General features: G+C 38.5%; 1 long non-coding RNA gene across 2 annotated transcripts in view; it reads left to right on the top strand.

Annotated features, from left to right (window-relative positions):
* LOC133545038 (uncharacterized) overlaps positions 1 to 5548 on the top strand; it is an 8445-nt gene extending 2897 nt beyond the window's left edge. The window contains exons 2-4 of one of the 2 annotated variants that reach the window (XR_009804716.1): positions 3093 to 3159; positions 4746 to 4919; positions 4989 to 5548. This is a non-coding gene — a long non-coding RNA (uncharacterized LOC133545038). Of the gene's footprint in view, positions 1 to 3092; positions 3160 to 4745 lie in introns of both variants that reach the window. The other variant, XR_009804715.1, reaches the window with a different exon arrangement.
* The last annotated feature ends 9051 nt before the right edge of the window (positions 5549 to 14599 follow it).

Here is a 14599-nt window from a genome sequence, read left to right as displayed (position 1 = left end):
GATATATCATTTCATTTGAAATCTCAAAACAAAGAGAAACTAGAAAAAGGCAGAGAGAATTAGAAAAAGAAATGGAAAAAATTCATATAAATTCTCTTTTGCAGTCTGATTACAATAAGATGCTGGAACTGAAAAATGAATACAACTCTCTTCTTCTTCATGGGGAAGTATCTAAACTCCTGCTGAAAAATAAACAAAAACATTTTGAAATATCCGATAAACCACAAAAACTTCTATCTAGACAGCTCAAAGGAGATCAAGCCAAAGCTGCTATTCACAAAATATGCTCAAAAACAGGTGAAACATGTACAGATCTAAAGGATATCAATAATGTCTTCAAAGACTTTTATTCAGAATGATATCAATCTAATTCAGCTATATCGGTTAATGATTTCAATGATTTTTTTACCACATTAAACTTACCTCAACTGAGTCCAAATCATCAGAATTCTTTAGACAACACTATTTCAACTGAAGAACTGCAAAAAGCACTGAAATCTTTCTCCTTGAATAAAAGCCCTGGTCCAGATGGATTTGGTGCGGAGTTTTATCAAGCTTTCAGTGAAATACTATCCCCTATAATACTTAGAATGTTAAATGATTCTTTTGTGAACAACAAACTTCCAAGTTCTTTGTATGAAGCCCATATATGTATAATACCAAAAAAGGGAAAAAATCCACTTGATCCAGCCAATTATAGACCTATCTCCCTGCTCAATTTAGACCATAAGATTCTAACTAAGGTACTCGCAACCACATAACAGAAATGATTCATCCAGATCAGGTGGGTTTCATCCCGGACAGACCTTCTTTTGGCAATGTACGGAGATTACTGAACGTATTGTACTCTGACTGCACAGGAAACAAAAAGGCTGCCGTCCTGACTCTGGATGCTCATAAAGCTTTTGATTCAATTGAGTGGGCTTATCTTTTTCATGTTCCCAAATTATTTGGATTGGGAGAACATTTCATAAAATGGGTTCAAATCATTTATTCTGCACCAAAATCATATGTCATAACTAATAATGTAATATGGGATAGTTTTGAATTACACCGCGGAGTGAGACAGGGTGACTGCCTTTCGCCCTTACTCTTCAATTTGGCCCTCGAACCACTGGCTATTGGTTTAAGAATGAAGTCTAATATTAAAGGATTTTCAGTGGGCTCATCAGAGAGTCTCATCTCACTTTATGCAGATGATGTACTTGTTACACTTACTGAGCCAGAAGTTGCACTACCACTTCTTTTAGAATATGTAGACTCTTTTGGTAGAATATCTGGTTATAAAATAAACTGGTCCAAAAGTGAGCTTATGTTCCTAGGAGATCATGTTGAGATCAGTCAAAATCCAGTTAAAGTCGCAGAAAATTACATATCCTATCTTGGCTTAAAAATATCTCAAAATGATGAATCATTACTAAAGTTGAACTTTATTGAAGCCTTTGAGAGACTGAAAGTGTGTATTGAGTATCTGAAGACCCTACCTCTCTCTATGTTAGGCAAGGTGAATGCTATCAAAATGATCACCTTGCCAAAATGTATTTATCTTTTTCAAAATTGACCAATTGTAATTCCTGTAGATTTTTTCCAAAAACTTGAATCTTTAGTTCTAGATTTTGTGTGGGGATGTAAAAAACGCAGAATATCCAAAAAGCACTTATTTAGATCTACAGAGGAAGGGGGACTGGATCTTCCAATGTTCAAAAATTATTATTGGGCATCAAATCTGAACGCATTGACCTATTGGAAGATGGGGTCCCCAAATAATGAATCTCTTAATTCTGCTCCCTTATGGCTGAAATTGGAACTGCAGTCATTAGTGAAACCTTATACATCATTGCTATCGCTACTTTTGACTAAACCAGTCTCTTCAATTAAATCAATACGTCATAGTGTTGTAGTACGAAATTCTATCAAAATTCTTTCTCAAATTAAAAAACAATTGAATATTTCCAATGTGACTATGTATTCACCAAAATATCACAATCATGCATTTATTCCATCGATAACAGATACAACATTTTTTGACTGGTACTCAAATGGAATTAAATGCATCAAAGACATTTATGTCGAGGAAAGTCTTGTGTCATTTGAGCATTTGCGAATCAAATTTAATTTGTCCCAATTCAGTTGGTTTTGCTATTTGCAGGTAAAAACATTTATCAAAGAAAACATTTCAAAGTCTCAGCTGGTAAATGAAAAACATCCTCTTTTAGAAGTATTAAATTTACCACCCACAAGTAAAAAGTCTATCGCTAAATTTGTCAGCTGCTTCATTATGTCCATGACATCAGCAGACAGTGTTAAAAGAGCATGGGAACAGGAACTAAGAACAACAATACCCAATCAGCAATGGGAACAGACACTCTCTCAAATTCACAAGTGCTCAATTAACAGCAGACATAGGCTCATACAGTTGAAAGTGATTCATCCTTTTTACTATTCGAAAGTTTTATTACACACATTTTATCCTGATACATCTCCACTTTGTGATAAATGTAAATCTGCTGAAGGATCATTGTCTCACTCCTTTTGGGGATGTCCAATTATTCAATCATTTTGGTCCAGCATTTTCTTTTTTTACTCGGGGGTATATCAGAGACAAATTGTCCCTGATAGGGATATGATCTTATTTGGGTGGTCTTCAGAAACACAAAAGCTTCCAAAACATATTAGAAGTGTGTTGCTGCTTGGGACGGTTTTGGCCAAAAGACTCATTCTCAGAGACTGGAATAGTCTATCTGCACCCAACTTCAGGAACTGCTTAAATGAACTTGTGAATGTAATGACTCTTGAAAAAATAAGATTTATAAACTCTACAAATATGAACAAATGGGAATTAACCTGGAAACCTTTACTGACATATATTGAAGCATAACTTATAGACATTTAAAGAAAAACTAAACTGCCATCTTATTGTAGTTGTATTCCTTTTTTATCTTTATTGTTATTATCTTTTGTACTGATTCAACACTACACTTGTTTTTCTTGTGTCACTTCTGATATGGTTTTGTCATGGTTTACTTGCTTTTTTGTTCAGTTTTTTTTGTATTGATCAAGCCCTGTAACTTTTCCTTTTTTTCCCCTCTAAGTGTGTACGGTGGACAGGCCCTCGGGAGGTGATCTTGTGAACACTTGCTGAGGATCCTTGATGCCGAGGTATGTTCATCCATTTTGCTGTGATCTGGATAGCCTGCTGATCGTGAGCCGCAGCAGGATGGATGGATATATGTATATATATATGTATGGATATATATATGTGTGTGTGTATGTGTATATATATATATATATACAATATTTGGGTATATTTTCTAATAATGTCTGTATTGTAAACCTTGAGTTGTTAAAGTTCATGTGCACCTCTCTCCTCAAGTGTGTATGTGTGTGTGTATGAGTGGATGTGACTGTTTGTCATTTTAACTGTAAAATCAAATCAAATATATTTGCACAAAAAAAAAAGTAAGATGAAATGTTTCAAATAAGGGTGATATTTGCTTCTTTTCTGTCTGATAAGATCATTCTTCTCACTAAGCAGATTTGATGTTAGTGTTTCACTTGTTTTAAGGGTTTTGCTCCTAAATGATCTCAGTAAGATATTACAGCTTGTTGCTGAGATGTTATAGAATAGAATAAAATACAATAGAATGGACTTTATTGTCATTATATTTGCATAGAACGAGATTAAGGACTCCAACTTAAGGTGCGGTAGTGGAAACAAATATGGGCACGAGAGGTAATAAAGGAAAAACTATCAATTGAAATAAACAGACTACAATCCAATAAAAATAAGAAGCAATCCTGTACAATATACAAAACACTATAGAAATACAAAATACTGTACAATATACAGAACAAGACAAGAGTACCAAAGTAATAAATAATAATCAGTGTCGGACGTATTGCACTTGAAGGGAATAAGCGGTAGAAAATGGATGGATGGGTAGTATTGCACAGTAGGGTATTAGGGTAGGATATTGTATAGGGGTGAATTATTATTATTATTATTATTTTTTTTATTATTATTATTATTAAGTTAGAGTTCAACATGGTGACAGCTCTGGGAAAGAAGCTGTCTCTGAGTCTGTTTGTTCTGGCTCTGATGCACCTGAAGCGCCTGCCCGATGGTAGCAGGTGGAACAGGTGGAAGCCGGGGTGTGTGCTGTCCTTGGTGATGCTTTTTGCTTTGTTGAGGTACCGGGAGTTATGTCAATCCTTCAAGGAGGGCAGGGGGCAGCCGATGATTTTTTGTGGAGACTTGATGACCCTCTGAATCGCCTGTTTGTCTGCTTCGGTGCAGCTGGCGTACCACACTCTTATGACCTATATTGAGTAAAACATGCTTGAAACTAGAATATCAACTGTTGAAAATCTGTGTCATCAGCACAAGTAGAAAACTGCTTTTTTAAAGTAAAAAATGTCTTACTTCAAGCATGAAAAAAAAAATCATGATGCCGAACGCATATCGTTACGTCAAGATAATGGCCTTAGCGTTTACTTCATGTAAGAATACTCTTCAACATATTGAGGAAAAAGGTCTCTTTTTTTCTACCAAGAAAAGTGCACTTGTTATTAGTGAGAATATACTTATTTTAAGGTATTTTTTGGTCCATAGAGGTTTGCTAATTTGACCTGTTTTGGAAAGTCTTGACAAGATAAACCTTCTTCTTTTATTGGCAGATAATATTGCTAAATACCCCTAATTTTAGTTTGTTTTTTTCTCGTTTTTGAACACTGACTTTTTGCAGTGCAGGATGTTTCCTACCAGTTTGAAGCCATGTCTGAAGGGTTCCGAGGTGGAATGTTCTGCGCTGGCCGATGGCGGCGTCGGGGGGGGGGGGCACTGCACCGCATGCCCATGGTGACGAGGAAACAGCTGACGCAGGCAACAACGGCATAGACCAACATCTGAAGGATGACAGGTGAACATTTATTTTTACCTTGAGATCCTTTAATCAGCTATTCAGTAATTCTATATAACTCACCAAAAGTGGGAGTTGTGCCGTGCGAGCGATCTTTGGAGACGCCATGTTGGCGATGAGGATGCCCAGCGGGTTGGCTGTGGAGGAACAGCGGGCTAAAGATGATCACCTCCATGTCAAGTGTCTCCCATAAAATTGCTCATAGACACCTTGTAACTCACTTGGTCTGCCAGAGCATAAGACCATGTAGCAGGAAGGGATCAGTGTTGCCAACGTAACCACTTTCTTGCTATATTGCGTAATCAGACCTCTTTTTCCAAAAAGTGACTCATCCATTGGAAAGACTTTTGTAGACCATGAATGCATGTGACCAGCGAGTGCATCTGTGGGCCCCTCCCACATCTAAAATCACTCTAGGGATGTAACCATGAATGGTATTAATGATAACCGCGGTAAAACACCCCACAGTTAGTATTACCATTTTAAAGGGCGGTACAGCTTGGTTGGTAGAGCGGCCGTGCCAGCAACTTGAGGGTTCCAGGTTCGATCCCCGCTTGCGCCATCCTGGTCCAGTGGTTCTCAAATAATAGGACCTCTTTAAATACTTGACAGTTTGAAGCAGTTTTCAATAGAAGTAGTAAATTCAATAATTAATTAATGTTTTACAATATATATTTACATATGTAATAATATTGACCAATATTCTTGTAAATTTATAGTGAATTTAAAAGTACATTCGTTAATTGTGGAACTGTGACAACACTCATTCTAAACATGAATGTTTTGCATTTCATGTTTTTTTACAGCCATTTATGCAAAATAGTGGATTATTCCAAGGCAAACCACCGCCGCCAACAAATACACTATATTGCCAAAAGTATCTGGCCACCTGCCTTGACTCACATATGAACTTGAAGGGCCATATCATTCCTAACCCATAGCGTTCAATATGATGTGGGTCCACCTTTTGCAGCTATTACAGCTTCAACTTTTCTGGGAAGGCTGTCCACAAGGTTGCCGAGTGTCTTTATAGGAATTTTCCACCATTCTTCCAAAAGCGCATTGGGGAGGTCACACACTGATGTTGGTGGAGAAGGCCTGGCCTGGCTCTCAGTCTCCATTCTAATTCATCCCAAAGGTGTTCTATTGATAATTAGTGGGAGACCCGACAACACTGATGCATCGACATCTGCGTCGAGCTCAATGAACCAAACACTGTGTCAGTGTGCAGTAACAGCTAATCCTTTCGATAGCTCAGTTGATAAAGTGGAAAGCTGTATTAGCTTATGCTGAGTTCTTTAGGGCACTGGTTCAAATCCAGCTCGATGGATCACTCATTACGTTTTTACCATGAATTGATTAACGTGGAATCCGACCCCGACTTAAGTTGAAAAACTTATTCGGGTGTTACCATTTAGTGGTCAATTGTACAGAATATGTACTGAACTGTGCAATCTACTAATAAAAGTTTCAATCAATCAATCAATAGTGCGTAATCAGAGCGCATGTGTAAAAAAAAAAAAAATTCCCAGTCCACAACTATCCTCATTCACAACACGTTCTCTTAGATTTCCATGTTATGATACATGTTCACATTATTTATTGCCTGTATCTAAAAAGTATTTAAAAAAATATAGTATTATTTAAATGAAGATATGAAATAATCCTAAATGAAATTCAATGACTTGGTTTATATTATTGGATATACTAGGTCATAAAATCAGTGTCAGTTGAGTTGGTCCATAGATTTCCTGTAGGGAATTTTAATGCCCAGCAGATGTCAGTATTTAGTGACACAGGATCAATACAGTTTATAAATGTGTCAAAAGGCTGTGCAACGCCTCATCAACCCATCACTAACAATCACACAGGTCAGGTAATGTCAAGACTTTAATCTACACTGGACATAGGCAGTCTTCTTTACTGTCAAAGACTTTTTGACAAATCAATCAAACAGAGCCCACAGTCAAATGACAAATTCAGTATTACTTTTCAACAGACATTTATTTCATCTTGTAGTTTGTGGTCTGGACATTTGACACAGGAATTTAACTTGTCCACACACCATCCTGAATCACGGTTTCAATCGTAGTCCATGTTAACTACCAAACCGTAACTTAAAAGGGTTGGTTGAACAAGTATAAGGACTAGCAGGTCATTGCTAATGTTGCTAATAGGCACAGTACTCATGGACTAAGTTTTGGGGAAATTCCTATTGAAATCAATGGGACATCCTTCAAAGTTCCACTTATTCCATCTGATTCCAACTGTTCCAACTTCAAAATTTTCAGACTCTTCAGGAATCGTGTGTTTGATTTTAACAATGCTAAAATAATTTCGGGATTTCAGTTCATCATCAGCATTGGAGCAATCACACGCAATTCCTTCAGGAATTGCCTCATCTAGTTTTTAATGTTTAATAAAAAAAATAAAAAAAATAATGACAAATAAAGATACAACAATACAACTTTTCGAAGTTTTAACCTATTCAAACCATTCCACCTTCGAACTTTCTTCAGCCTCACAATACTTGTGCTATAGTTGTAGGAAATGTCTCAAAACCTCTTCAGAAGTGCCGACAAAATCCAAAAAGGGCAGAAAATGCATATTTTTGGAAAACTTTTTTTCTCGAAAATGTCGTAAGGGGGGGGGGCCTTACGCAAAAATTCACAAAAACGAACTTTCTTCCGTCGCACAATACTTGTGCTATAGTTGTAGGAAATGTCTCAAAACCTCTTCAGAAGTGCCGACAAAACCCAAAAAGGGCAGAAAATGCATATTTTTGGGGAAAAAAATTCTCGAAAATGTCGTAAGGGGGGCGCCTTACGCAAAAATTCCCAAAAACGAACTTTCTTCAGCCGCACAATACTGGTGTCATAGTTGTAGGAAATGTTTCAAAACCTCTTCAGAAGTGCTGACAAAACCCAAAAAGGGTGGAAAATGCATATTTTTGGAAAAAAAAAATTCTCGAAAATGTCGTAAGGGGGGGCCTTACGCAAAAATTCCCAAAAACGAACTTTCTTCAGCAGCACAATACTTGTTCTATAGTTGTAGGAAATGTCTCAAAACTTCTTCAGAAGTGCCGACAAAACCCAAAAAGGGCAGAAAATGCATATTTTTAGAAAACTTTATTTCACGAAAATGTCGTAGGGGGGGGGGGCCTTACGCAAAAATCCCCAATAAAGGAACGTGCTTCAGCCGCACAATACTTGTGCTATAGTTGTAGGAAATGTCTCAAAACCTCTTCAGAAGTGCCGATAAAACCCAAAAAGGACAGAAAATGCATAATTTTGGAAAAAAGAAATTCTCGAGAATGTCGTAAGGGGGGGGCCTTACGCAAAAATTCCCAAAAACGAACTTGATTCAGCCGCACAATACTTGTGCTATAGCTTTTTCTGGCGACTACTCCTTCCACATTTTTCAACGCGTTTTAACTGTTCCACCGTCGAAGCTTTCTTCTGCATAAGAAGTGGAAAAATTCTCTGTTTTCCCGAAATTCCGTATTACAATTTGTCATTTCAACATGTTATTACTTCAATAATTCTCCACCGATTGAAAAATTGTGCAAGACATCAATAAATTTAGATTAGATAGTACTTTATTTATTCCTTCAGGAGAGTAAATGCCTTGGCAGAAGACACCTCCTGCCAAAGATGCCTATACCGCAGGATTTTTAATTTTTCAAATGTTGCCGTTGACATCAGCGATGCTGTTTGGAACAGAAATGATATATTAAGTAAGTAGAAAGAAAACACAAGGAGCCCGGGCAACAGCAGCGAAGGGCTGCCCGGCCGCCGGGCAGCCCATGCATGCTGTGCCCTCCGGGCAACAGCAGCGAAGGGCTGCCCGGCCGCCGGGCAGCCCATGCATGCTGTGCCCTCCGGGCAACAGCAGCGAAGGGCTGCCCGGCCGCCGGGCAGCCCATGCATGCTGTGCCCTCCGGGCAACAGCAGCGAAGGGCTGCCCGGCCGCCGGGCAGCCCATGCATGCTGTGCCCTCCGGGCAACAGCAGCGAAGGGCTGCCCGGCCGCCGGGCAGCCCATGCATGCTGTGCCCTCCGGGCAACAGCAGCGAAGGGCTGCCCGGCCGCCGGGCAGCCCATGCATGCTGTGCCCTCCGGGCAACAGCAGCGAAGGGCTGCCCGGCCGCCGGGCAGCCCATGCATGCTGTGCCCTCCGGGCAACAGCAGCGAAGGGCTGCCCGGCCGCCGGGCAGCCCATGCATGCTGTGCCCTCCGGGCAACAGCAGCGAAGGTCTGCCCGGCCGCCGGGCAGCCCATGCATGCTGTGCCCTCCGGGCAACAGCAGCGAAGGTCTGCCCGGCCGCCGGGCAGCCCATGCATGCTGTGCCCTCCGGGCAACAGCAGCGAAGGTCTGCCCGGCCGCCGGGCAGCCCATGCATGCTGTGCCCTCCGGGCAACAGCAGCGAAGGTCTGCCCGGCCGCCGGGCAGCCCATGCATGCTGTGCCCTCCGGGCAACAGCAGCGAAGGTCTGCCCGGCCGCCGGGCAGCCCATGCATGCTGTGCCCTCCGGGCAACAGCAGCGAAGGTCTGCCCGGCCGCAGACTGGCTGCGTAGTCCTTATAGCTGTTCTACCAACCTTTTTAAGTAACGGTTGGGTAGTTAACATGGGTGCCAATTGCCTCGTACCTTAGTAGCTGTTTAGCCAACCCTTTTAAGTTACGGTTTTAAGAAGTACCAAGTGTTGAAACCGTGGGTCAGAATGGTGTGTGTAAAAGCAAAATGCCTGTGTCAGTCTCCCAGCATTGAAGCGTTCGTATACAATTCCTTCAGGAATGGCCTCATTTACTTTTAAATGTTTAATAAAATAGGAAATTAACTATAAATAATGATACAACAATACAATGGTTCCACATTTTTTAACCTATCACCATTTTGGAATGTCCAGGATTTTCCAAAATTCTTGCTTCTACAAAGTCTTCTTTGCAGCGATTACTCTTTTCACAGTTTTCAACATGTTACAACTTTCAGAGTCCAAGGGTTTTGCTATTAATAGAACATTGACGGTCTACTTCACTGTTTGGGCAGCACATCAAAATCACCAGCCGATGGTAAAACGCATATCAAATGTCACATTTTAATAGAGCATTTGTCAAAAAGTTTGCTTTCACAATTTTACTATCAGGGAGATTGACAAGGGCATTTAGCTTTTCCACACACCATCCTGACTCACGGTTTCAACGATTGGTACTTGTTAAAACTGTAACTTAAAATGGTTTGCTGAACAGCTATCAAGGTTCGATGCAATAGGCGCCCATGTTAACTACCCAACCGTAACTTAAAAAGGTTGGTTGAGCAGGAATAACGACTATGCGGCCAGATTCCCAGGTGACTGGGCATTTCATTACTACTGTTGCCCAGAGGGCACAGTATGCATGGGCTGCCTGTGCAATATCTCAATTCCTGGTTATTCTGAATGATAATTAGTGGGAGACCCGACAACACTGATGCATCGACATCTGCGTCGAGCTCAATGAACCAAACACTGTGTCAGTGTGCAGTAACAGCTAATCCTTTCGATAGCTCAGTTGATAAAGTGGAAAGCTGTATTAGCTTATGCTGAGTTCTTTAGGGCACTGGTTCAAATCCAGCTCGATGGATCACTCATTACGTTTTTACCATGAATTGATTAACGTGGAATCCGACCCCGACTTAAGTTGAAAAACTTATTCGGGTGTTACCATTTAGTGGTCAATTGTACAGAATATGTACTGAACTGTGCAATCTACTAATAAAAGTTTCAATCAATCAATCAATAGTGCGTAATCAGAGCACATGTGTAAAAAAAAAAAAAAAAAAAAAAAAAAAAAAAAAAAAAAAAATTCCCAGTCCACAACTATCCTCATTCACAACACGTTCTCTTAGATTTCCATGTTATGATACATGTTCACATTATTTATTGACTGTATCTAAAAAGTATTTAAAAAAATATGGTATTATTTAAATGAAGATATGAAATAATCCTAAATGAAATTCAATGACTTGGTTTATATTATTGGATATACTAGGTCATAAAATCAGTGTCAGTTGAGTTGGTCCATAGATTTCCTGTAGGGAATTTTAATGTCCAGCAGATGTCAGTATTTAGTGACACAGGATCAATACTGTCTATAAATGTGTCAAAAGGCTGTGCAACGCCTCATCAACCCATCACTAACAAACACACACGTCAGGTAATGTCAAGACTTTAATCTACACTGGACATAGGCAGTCTTCTTTACTGTCAAAGACTTTTTGATGAATCAATCAAACAGAACCCCCAGTCAAATGACAAATTCAGTATTACTTTTCAACAGACTTTTATTTAATCTTGTTGTTTGTGGTCTGGACATTTGACACAGGAATTTAACTTTTCCACACACCATCCTGAATCACGGTTTTAATCGTAGTCCATGTTAACTACCAAACCGTAACTTAAAAGGGTTGGTTGAACAACTATAAGGACTAGCAGGTCATTGCTGATGTTGCTAATAGGCACAGTACTCATGGACTAAGTTTTGGGGAAATTCCTATTGAAATCAATGGGACATCCTTCAAAGTTCCACTTATTACATCTGATTCCAACTGTTCCAACTTCAAAACTTTCAGACTCTTCAGGAATCGTGTGCTTGATTTCAACAATGCTAAAATAATTTCAGGATTTCGGTTCATCATCAGCATTGGAGCAATCACACGCAATTCCTTCAGGAATTGCCTGATCTAGTTTTTAATGTTTAATAAAAAATAACAAATAAAATAACGACAAAAAAAGATACAACATTACAACATTTCGAAGTTTTAACCTATTCAAACCATTCCACCTTCGACTCATTGCACCATTCTGGAAATTCAAACTTCCCCTTTTCCTTGTCAAAAAAAGTTGAGGATTTTCCAGAATTCCTGCTTTTCCGAAGCCCTATTTCCACCCTTTTTCTGGCGACTACACCTTCCACATTTTTCAACGCGTTTTAACTTTTCCACCGTCGAAGCTTTCTTCTGCATAAGAAGTGGAAAAATTCTCTGTTTTCCCGAAATTCCGTATTACCATTTGTCATTTCAACATGTTATTACTTCAACAATTCTCCACCGATTGAAAAATTGTCCAAGACATCAATAAATTTAGATTAGATACTACTTTATTTATTCCTTCAGGAGAGTAAATGCCTTGGCAGAAGACACCTCCTGCCAAAGATGCCTATACCGCAGGATTTTTAATTTTTCAAATGATCATCAAATGTTGCCGTTGACATCATTTTTATGCACTGAAATTTTTTACACTGAATTTTTTTCAAGCTGAATTTTTTTACACTGAATTTTTTTTATGCTGAATTTTTATACCCTAAAACTTTATACACAACACTTTTATACGCCGAAATTGTTTTCACTGAATTTTTATGCACTGAAATTTTTTACACTCAATTTCTACACAGAATTTTTTTTGCACTGAATTTTTTTCACATTCGTTTTTTCACACTGATTTTTTTTTACGCTGAATTTTTATACACCAAATTTTTATACACAGAACTTTTTACGCTGAAATTTTTCACACCTAATTTTCTTTACGCTGAAATCATACACTAAATTTTTATATACTGATTTTTTTTACATTAAATATTTATACACTGAATTTATTTACAAATACTTTTTTTACACTTAATTTTTATACATTGCATTTTTTTTACACTGAATTTTTACACACTGACTTTTTATTCACAAAAATTTTTTACACTAAATTTTTATCAAGCTGAATTTTTTTACACTGAATTTTTTTTATGCTGAATTTTTACACCCTGAATTTTTATAACACAACACTTTTATACGCTGACATTTTTTTCACTGAATTTTTATGCACTGAAATTATTTACAGTCAATTTTTACACACAGAATTTTTTTTTGCACTGAATTTTTTCCCCATTTATTTTTTTACACTGATTTTTTTTACGCTGAATTTTTATACACCAAAATTTTATACGCTGAAATTTTTACTATGAATATTTATAGACAAAACATTTTTTACGCTGAAATTTTTCACACCTAATTTTCTTTACGCAGAAATCATACACTAAATTTTTATATACTGATATTTTTTACATCAAATATTTATACACTGAATTTCTTTACAAATACTTTTTTTTTACATTGCATTTTTTTACCCTGATTTTTTACACACTGAATTTTTGTGCACTGAAATTTTTACCACTGAATTGTTTTACGCTGAATTTTTTGCACTGATTTTTTTTATGTTGAATATTTTTACACTGAATTTTTTTGACGCTACATTTTTATACTCTGAATTTTAATACACTGAATTTTTTTACACCAATTTTTTGTACTGAATTTTTTTACACTGAATTTTTATACATTGCATTTTTTTACACTGAATATATAATTCTTTGTTGATTGAGTACAAAAAAATGCAGATGATTGTGTGGGTGTTGATGTTATTACATCATGTGTCCACAGGGGGCAGTGTAGTGTTGGTCACACACGCACAGGTGTGGGGGATTACAGGTATTAGCTGGGAGTTCATGTGTTTGCTTTTGTGTTTGTTTTACAAGGGAAAAAAAGCTCCACCCCCCTGGAAAAGAAGGAAAGAAGGGAAGAATAATGTGGATTTATTGAGGAGAAAGAGAAGTGAATATTTGGTGGCGTTTAAGAAGTGTTTGTGTTCCACCTGCATGACAAGATGAGGACTTTTTTTAAGGCAGCACTTCCAACAAGAAGAAGATGAGGACATGTTTGAGGCAGCACTTCCAACAAGAAGAAGATGAGGACATGTTTGAGGCAGCACTTCCAACAAGAAGAAGATGAGGACATGTTTGAGGCAGCACTTCCAACAAGAAGAAGATGAGGACATGTTTGAGGCAGCACTTCCAACAAGAAGAAGATGAGGACATGTTTGATGCAGCACATCCAACAAGAAGAAGATGAGGACATGTTTGAGGCAGCACTTCCAACAAGAAGAAGATGAGGACATGTTTGAGGCAGCACTTCCAACAAGAAGAAGAAGATGAGGACATGTTTGAGGCAGCACTTCCAACAAGAAGAAGATGAGGACATGTTTGAGGCAGCACTTCCAACAAGAAGAAGATGAGGACATGTTTGAGGCAGCACTTCCAACAACAAGAAGAAGATGAGGACATGTTTGAGGCAGCACTTCCAACAACAAGAAGAAGATGAGGACATGTTTGAGGCAGCACTTCCAACAAGAAGAAGAAGATGAGGACATGTTTGAGGCAGCACTTCCAACAAGAAGAAGATGAGGACATGTTTGAGGCAGCACTTCCAACAAGAAGAAGATGAGGACATGTTTGAGGCAGCACTTCCAACAAGAAGAAGATGAGGACATGTTTGAGGCAGCACTTCCAACAAGGAGAAGATGAGGACATGTTTGAGGCAGCACTTCCAACAAGAAGAAGATGAGGACATGTTTGAGGCAGCACTTCCAACAAGAAGAAGAAGATGAGGACATGTTTGAGGCAGCACTTCCAACAAGAAGAAGATGAGGACATGTTTGAGGCAGCACTTCCAACAAGAAGAAGATGATGAGGACATGTTTGAGGCAGCACTTCCAACAAGAAGAAGATGAGGACATGTTTGAGGCAGCACTTCCAACAAGAAGAAGAAGATGAGGACATGTTTGAGGCAGCACTTCCAACAAGAAGAAGATGAGGACATGTT

Source organism: Nerophis ophidion, linkage group LG28 (genome assembly GCF_033978795.1).
Source record: "Nerophis ophidion isolate RoL-2023_Sa linkage group LG28, RoL_Noph_v1.0, whole genome shotgun sequence".
In the NCBI taxonomy this organism is placed as follows: Eukaryota; Metazoa; Chordata; class Actinopteri; order Syngnathiformes; family Syngnathidae; genus Nerophis; species Nerophis ophidion.
The sequence above is the reverse complement of the archived record's forward strand: the minus strand, read 5'-3'. Positions and strand labels throughout refer to the sequence as shown.